This window comes from Diadema antillarum, unplaced genomic scaffold (assembly GCF_040938485.1).
Source record: "Diadema antillarum isolate AM-2024a unplaced genomic scaffold, OU_Dant_1.0 seq00000095_RagTag, whole genome shotgun sequence".
NCBI lineage: Eukaryota > Metazoa > Echinodermata > Echinoidea > Diadematoida > Diadematidae > Diadema > Diadema antillarum.
In genome coordinates, this window is record NW_027271184.1 from 107,268 (window position 1) to 116,073 (window position 8,806).

Genomic DNA, 8,806 nt, shown 5'->3' on the forward strand with positions numbered 1-8,806 from the left:
CAATGCAAACCATCGATTTTAACTTTACGAAAGAAAAAATGATTTGATGAATGCAAAGATGGACTCTACACGTCGATGCTCAATGCAAAACAAAAGTTTTAGGGACATTTTTCCGAAACAGAGTTACCACTTTAAAAGTAAGTATTTTGACAAGATATTTGTCACCCAGACGTACAGTAAGAATATAATTACGTGATTGTATTTTTATAATGATATTAACAGAGAGAGATGGAAATCAGCAACATAACAACCCGAGGAATTAATTTTCACGTACCTTCTGCCCATTGCCAACTCGTCATTTTCACCAGGCTCTCTCACTAATTAAGGACGCGATTACAGAACATCAATGCTCTTTTGCTTTAGGAATCAAAGGTGCACAAAATGTCATGGATCTCTGATAATGTCTGAGCTTTGAGTTATGTTTTCTTTTGTTTCATATTTTTCTTTTGGTACTCTTTGACAATCTTGAAAAAGACACCATGCCGGTGGGTGAAAGGAAGCGGACGTCATTGTTCCTCAAATAAATTAATACGTCAACTTCGAGACCTTCAAAGCGAATGCTGTTATACGTAATAGCATATAATATCGGACCTAAGTATCGATCAAGTCTGATACCATGTTACGTATGCATTTTTCATACTTAATCTACATCATGCATATGTAATAAGTAGCTACATCTTTAATAAAAGACTAATTGTATGTCTATATGGGCTTATAATCGTGAATTCCATCGAATGTACGCTTAAATACAAACAGCAAATAAAAAAAAACATGAAAAATTTTACACCTATAAGACTAGACTCACACTTTCCCTGAGAAAGATTGAGACCCATAGCAGCTGAACGCCACTCAGCACGCGGTTCTTCAAGGCATTTTTCACAAGGTCACTAGTGTCGTCAAAACGATGGACAACTCAGGCACGAAAACGACGCGTTTTGATTACCTTATATTCGACGAGTTTTTGAAGTGGGTGTGCTGATAAACAGATGCATATTTTCTAACTAAGAGACTATTCTTGCGTGCTGTTTTTATCCTTGAATGCAAGATAGCTACGGATTCAAGGCAAAATCTCTTCAATACTCGCCTAATCACTTCGAATGAATGGCGCCCATCAGAAAGGCGAATAATAGAAGCACAAATACACTATATTTGAATCCTTATCTTGTTGTGTATTTGCTTTTTTTTTTCGCGACTGCCTTAAAAAATGAAAAATAAAAGGCAGGAGTCTCGTGAGTGGGTGAACAAGACGCGTGTTTGATAACACAATCAAAGATTGCAGTGTAACCAATGTACCATATGTGATTCCTCCAACTTGGACATTCATAGCGCTATATTAGCGAAAGAATTCAGTGGACAGGCAGATGAAAATGACAGTTTTCTTTCAACATCAACAATAAAGGATAGGCTTACATGCCCACTAACAGCAGGCGAGTGGGCAAGACACTTCAACGTTGAATATGTCTCTTATTCTTCAATAATCGTATACATAGTCGCCCACGGTACTGCGACAAACCATACAACTCGACCACTATACACCACCACACATGTATATATATATATATATATATATATATATATATATATATATATATATATATATATATATATATATATGTATATATATATATGTGTGTGTATACCAATAATTCATACATAAACCAAATCATATAATCCATATGGCATATTTACCCATGTTCACATGGATATGTATGAATAAAAATGTATTTGAATAATGCCTATATGATTACGTGCATGCGAGTCCCTACATTATAGTATTTTCGACAGAAGACGCTATGACTATGAATATTCAGAAGTTTCATGCGAAACAAAAAACAAACAACAAACAAACAAACTAACAAACAAAAATGGTGAGATTACATACCACAAGCAAACAACTTCTTATAACATAAAACTTTATCCTTCTCCTAATAAATCCAATAAACATTTCCACATCGAATTCTTACAAACACGTTTTCATTCAAGCATAACGTAAGCTACTCATAAACAACAATCTACATCTATCTACGTTATACATTGCAAGGCCATACACTTGTATTTGGGTATACATCAAAGTAATTATATACGCATGTGCATATATTTTGTAAACATAGACATTTATAAAAGTATGTTTACATACATGATATAGGCACTTGTGGACACAGAAATGAATTTGAATTCAGACACACACGTATGACCTTGGCTCATATGATGACACTAGCGCTTGAAAACGTCTGTTAAACCGTGAATGCGTTTCATTCAAATCGCCTTACAAAGGTTCAACGTGCAAAGAGTATAAAAGAAAGAAAGAGAGAGAGAGAAAAAAAAAACACTCCTACACAGTATTCCCGAATTCGCAGAATATCTTTATACAGCGGAGTTGCACGAAGCAATCGCAACTATTCAAGCCACCTCGAATGCATGCTGTGTGCGTACAATATAACACTGCTTGGGTGTTTTCATTTCATATATACATATATTTTTTTATTGCTTCCAGGTCTTTTATTTATTTAGTGCACAGCACTGTTTAAGCGGCACTTATAAGTCTCGACAGCAAGCAAGCTGTTCTTCAGGTCAGTTCTCACAAGCAAGAGAGAAAGAGATTAGATGTCTCTCGAGAGAACGACGGAGAGAGAGAGAGAAAGGGAGGAGACTGATGGTGGAATATGGATTGTTAGAGAGAGAAGGAGATATATACACAGAAACAGAAAGGGGGATATACTGGAGACATACCAAGATTATTCATTATGTGGATTCATGGAGGAAGAGAGAGAATGGGGGGGGGGGGCAGGAAAAGTGGAAGAGAAGAAAGAGAAAATATGATAAAGATTTTTATCAGTCAGACGATAAGAAAGGGGAAGAGAGTAAAAAAATAAAGAGGAAATGAAACAGATAAGGAAGGTTTTGATATGGCAGAGAAAGAGATCGATAGAAAGAGAGATGGAGGGAGAGAGAGAGAGAGAGAAGATTGGATGGGGAGAGATAAGCTATATCCAGTGTATAGGAGAGAGAGAGAGAGAGAGAGACGAAGATTGGATGGAGGAGAGATATGATATATTCAGCGTAGGAGAGAGAGAGAGGCGAAAATTGGATAGGGGAGAGATAAGATATATCCAGTGTATAGGAGAGAGAGAGACGAAGATTGGATAGGGGAGAGATATGATATATCCAGTGTATAGGAGAGAGAGAGACGAAGATTGGATACGGGAGAGATATGATATATCCAGTGTATAGGAGAGAGAGAGACGAAGATTGGATAAGAGAGAGATAAGATACATCCAGTGTTATAATGATAATAGTAGAGAGAGAGAGAGAGAGAGAGAGAGAGAGAGAGACGAATATTGGATGGGGGAGAGAAAGGATTTATCCAGTGTAAAAGAAGAGAGAGAGACGAAGATTGGATAGGGGAGAGATATGATATATCCAGTGTATAGGAGAGAGAGAGATAAGATACATCCAGTGTTATAATGATAATAGTAGAGAGAGAGAGAGAGAGAGAGAGAGAGAGAGAGACGAATATTGGATGGGGGAGAGAAAGGATTTATCCAGTGTACAGGAGAGAGAGAGAGAGAGAGACGAAGATCGATGAGAAAGAAATACTGAAGATATTAAAATGGGAGAGGAGGGAGATATAATATAAGGGGGGGGGGGGGGAGATGAGAGGGGAACAAGTAATGAGATCAGAGATGATTCAGTATTGAATCGTTTATCAAATTCAAGCTCTGGGATTCCCCTTAACTTGTCCGTGCATTAAGACAAAACGTGTCATGCTTCTCCAAATGACTGTCATAAGCACAACCAATTTACGCAACACTTGCGCAATGCATAAAACCGGCTATAGAATGATTTCCCTGCTAACGTGATCAGGTATTAATGATTTATTCATTTTATTTCATTACTAGACGTAGCCGGAGAAAAGTCAAGATGAATCATATCCTGTATGTGACGTGTGAGAAGATGTGATTCTAAAAAACTTACCAAAATATTTATTACAGTTTAGTTTGCTGCATTCCTTAATGAACTAAAGGGTCAAGATTCATCAAAATTCATTATGTTGGGTTATTACACCCTTTGCTTTCAATATTACATGATCGACGAATTTGCAGGTAAAGCTCCTTTATCATGAGAAAAAAAAAATTGTAAGAAAGTATGGTATCAAGAAAACCTATAAATTGTCGGGTTTTTTTTTTCGAATCAACAATCATTTTCAAAATCAAGCGGTTGTATAAAAAAAATGATGTCGCGGAAACTATACTTTCAAGAAAATCAGTAGCCCACAGCACTAACAACAAGCAGTATTCAAGGTATTACGTGGACTGGTGATGATAACCAGTGTTGCTTTCATTGTCTTACCGAAATCTGCCGTTTCCGAAAACACGCTGCAAGCTTGTATAACAGAGTTATTTTTGTAATCTTGTGACATTTAATTCCACACACAAAAAAAAAGTTAAAGTGCAAACCGTTTAAACAGACATTTCTGATTCACTCTCTCCTAAATCACCTCTGCAAAGTTTCTTTAAGGTGTTCCTTAATATGTACAGTCACCGTTTCGTCACGAACCCGAAGTCAAGTCAGTACATGCATGAGGTCATTTCCATGTTGCAACGTTGAAGTCATGCTGGTCTCCAAAGTCAAGCACGCGCACGCACACACAATCATCCCAGACGCAATTAGAGCCAATAGGCGGCCGGTGATTACGTTCAACTTAGTCAGGAGATCATGGCCAGTGAGTAATGCGCGGTGACTACATCGTTTGTTGACAAGATGTATGACATCGATCCCGGGGAAAGTTGCCTCACTGTGTTATGGGCGGCGATGCTGTTAGAGCGTTCCCTTATTTCCTGTTCATTCTTCGGAATTTTTAGCATAGTTATGAATTGTGCGATTATCCCTTTGCGATGGGATCGCACAATATCATCAGGAAATTGACAGATACTTAGCCTCAAAAACAAATCAAAATGATTTATATCTCTTTTGTCCTTATTGCATTGTTTTATTTTTCCACAGATGAAACAAAGAATTGTTAGGTATTTATCTTTGCTCTGGCGCACCTCCCCCCCCCCAAAAAAAAAAAAAAAAAAAAAAAAAAAAAAAAAAAAAAAAAAAAAAAAACACCTTTCCCTAAACTGATTTGATAACGAATCTGACGCAATTTGTCCCGCTTCGATGGTTTCATGTTTCAGAATTTCCGGGAGGTATTTCCTTTTCAACTCCCGTGGCAAGCACAGGAGAACATGAACATTTCGATCCGACCGTAGGTCGAAGATCGGGCGCACCGTGCACCTTGTTTACACTATCGTAATGTTTCAAACATTAGAACTTCGGGAGGAAAGTCTTTCTCTACACAGACACGCAGACACACACACACACACACACACACACACACACACACACACACACACACCAAATGCACATTAAGTATACAAAGATTTATAGAAAGATGATGACGTCTTTTCATTAGGCAAATGACTTGTAGCGGATGATTTTGTTTGTTGCCACTATTGGAGGACTCCAGAGGACAACCGACAAGCCATTCCATTCTTGACAAAAGTAACATCATGATTATGTTGGGGGCGGGAGAAGGCAATAACCTTCAGAACAGGTTTGAAAGTCTTCTGATGTCTTTAAAGATTTTTTTTTCTCATGGAATTTGTCGACAAGAATCCTTGTGAGACATAGAGTATTCTGCAGTAAAACAAAAACAAAGGAAACAACAATTGTATTATGTGGTGGAAATTTTTCTTCAGCTACATAGAGAGGATCGCGTTACTTTTAATTTCCAATCTTTCCACATCATGTGCGCACAGCTCCACATTATCGCCTTGCACCTATAGAATTACTCACCCCATGTCTCGCATTTCCACTCTTCAATACTCCCATTCCCTGGTGCTCCAACCCCCTCTCTCCCTTCCCTCTCCCGGACATACACTCTTTCCGCTGCCAAAGTGACAGTTTTTACGCCCTGGAAGAGCCTGCGAGAGCTATATTTATCCCGAGAACTTCCGGATCCTGTGGCGAGGGCTGGTGAAAACGCATGCATGTGAGCATTATACTTACACCCTAGGTGGCAGCATCGCCCGCCGATGTTTGTGATCATTAAGCTACGCGCTACTTCCGACTCGATCGGCCCCACAGTGTACAGAGGTGTCTGTTAAACGTTGTATGTTTCTCACCTTTCCCTTCATTAAACCCTCTCCGTGATTCTTGCAATTAAAGGTTAATGTCGTTGATTGATGTAGGGGAGAACTTATTGACCCAAATAAAGTATATAACCTTTTAGTTTGTTCCAAACCCATTGTCTGTATAGTAAAGTCCAAGTTACTTTGAAAGCATGAGAAAATCAGATTTAATAAACTGGGAAATTTACACCCAATGAATGCAAGATTATAGGTGAATCTTGAGAAGAAGTTCTTGACTGCGCGATCTATCAAATATACAAATAGAATTTCATCGTGCATTACTTGATTATCTTTGATTTTGTCAGCTCACGTTCTCTAAAAGTTTGTTTTCGCTAGATGCGGTTAATCCTTAACACTCAATGGAGAGAAGGATTACATGTCTAAAGATTTAGTTTACCAAAAACAACAACCAAACGTTTGTTGAATGATAGGTACTCAGCCGTATGAGAGGATAATTAAACGTAAGTGGCTACTGTATGCTTTGATTTTACTTATGCTTAATACCGGCGTATGCGATCGTACGCGAAAGCTCACGAAACTATGCATAGTAGGTTACCATCTGCAGTAGATAGCAAACGGTATCCATTTTTGTGACTTGTTACTTACACGTTATAACATTTTCAGGTATTTTAAAAATACAAATATCCATTTAAGATCAAGCATCGACGCAAATTTGAAAACAGACGTAGACCAAAACACAGCCAAAACAACAACAATAAGAACAAAATGAGCACATGAAATGCCCACACACACAAGCACCCGTAATGGAATTCCCAGATAGATTCAGAGTGGGGGAAATTGATATGAAAACGCTATATTGTTTGTGTAATTAAATTGAATTGCGTAATTCGAATGGATATGGTTTAACAGAAATTAAAACATCTTTACTTTGCAGACATCCAGCTACACACTTCAACAAAAGGGGGAATTGTTTCTTTAAATCAATGTGCAAATGGAAAAGAAGGGAATAGGATGTACTTGCTTTCCCCATTTAAGCAAGGTTCTCGTGTGTAAATGGGCATAAAAAGGAGAAACAAAGAATGTTATGCACAGTAAGTGCCAGTTTTGCTTTATGTTTCCAATAAGTAATAATTATCGAAACTATTCTATAGGCTTGTATCAAACCATGGACCTAGGTCCATGATTAGACCACTATGTATGTCAACCCCCATCCACGCAAGATTAAAGAATAAGCCTTAAAACAACAAAAACATGCGGCTCTCGCTCCCAACGACTGCGGCATATACAAATACATCAATCATGGCCTAGGCAGGAGATTAGGCAGAATTGGGTCGAGATCCAAAACAATACCCAATTCAAAATCACGTCCCCCCCTTTTTTTTACTATTTTGATGGATAACGCATGTGCCAGATTTCGAAGAGCTGGTTTGGACAAGGCGGGGTGGTTGTAGAGTGCGGTTTCGGATTCCCACCATGAAATATGAAATAATATGTCTCTCTCCGGATTAAGACTTCGATGTTTCACACCATGATAAGGTCCTGGAACTGGCTCCTAATACGATTCAGGTACTCGACGTGTGAGTTTATCGTTAGGTAATGAATCTGTCGCGGGCCGCTGTAAAGTGTCGAGATAAATGCTTGTTCCATTAGCGTACCCGACTGAATTACCCTGTAACACAGAAAATCGATTACACAAAGACCAATTCGCCTAATTAACTCCGTGGGGGATTGAATTACACCGTCAACAAACAGAAGTGCTTATACTTGTGGACAGCGATAGGACATTTCGTCCGTCACACGTACACACAAACAAACATACATACGCGTACACACAACATGTACACACATCCGTGTTAACCTTTAATTATGTATATCTATGGCCTTCATGAATGCGTATATGTATGTGCTTTATGCATATATATGTGTATATATATACACATACATATATTCATCTAAACAGTACTAAACTAATCATTATTAAACAGTATCTAAACAGCACTAAACTAATCATTACACACATGCACACAGATAAAAGAATATTATTATGCATGTTTAATACCTTTCCAAATAATAAGAGATGGGTATTCGATTTGTGTGTTTTGACAGGTGTCAAAAAGCCCCCCCCCCCCCCATGCTTTACACAATCACTTACAACATATGATAATTGTTTACTGGTGTTTCACTTTGATGGAATGGGGTGGTAGTCTGGATATAATAGTCTCGTGTGAAAAAAAAATGAAATAGGCGCCGCATTGCCGAATACTGTAAGGCAGACACAAATAAATATATACCCGGTATTTCATGCACATTATGTAGATAACCACAAAACTTACACTCATCATGCTCATGCTTGCTTGATATGACATTGTCAATGCAGATTACGTACACATGAACCAATGAAGAAGTTGTCATTGAACATTTTAACACCTCAGAACATATCTGGTCCTATATAATAACAAAATGAGTCCTGTTCTAATTTACTTTTTAATTCATATTCAATAGATGGTTAGGGATAGAAGATATACATTTGACTTAATTTGGTTTACTTAGAGCAAAAAAAAAATATATGTCAGCAATTTTTTGTGGCAAATTTTCAGATGAAAAGATAAATCTTTCACGCATCTAGGCGTCTCCAACCTCAACGGAGGAATGAAACGCGCCTAAATCAC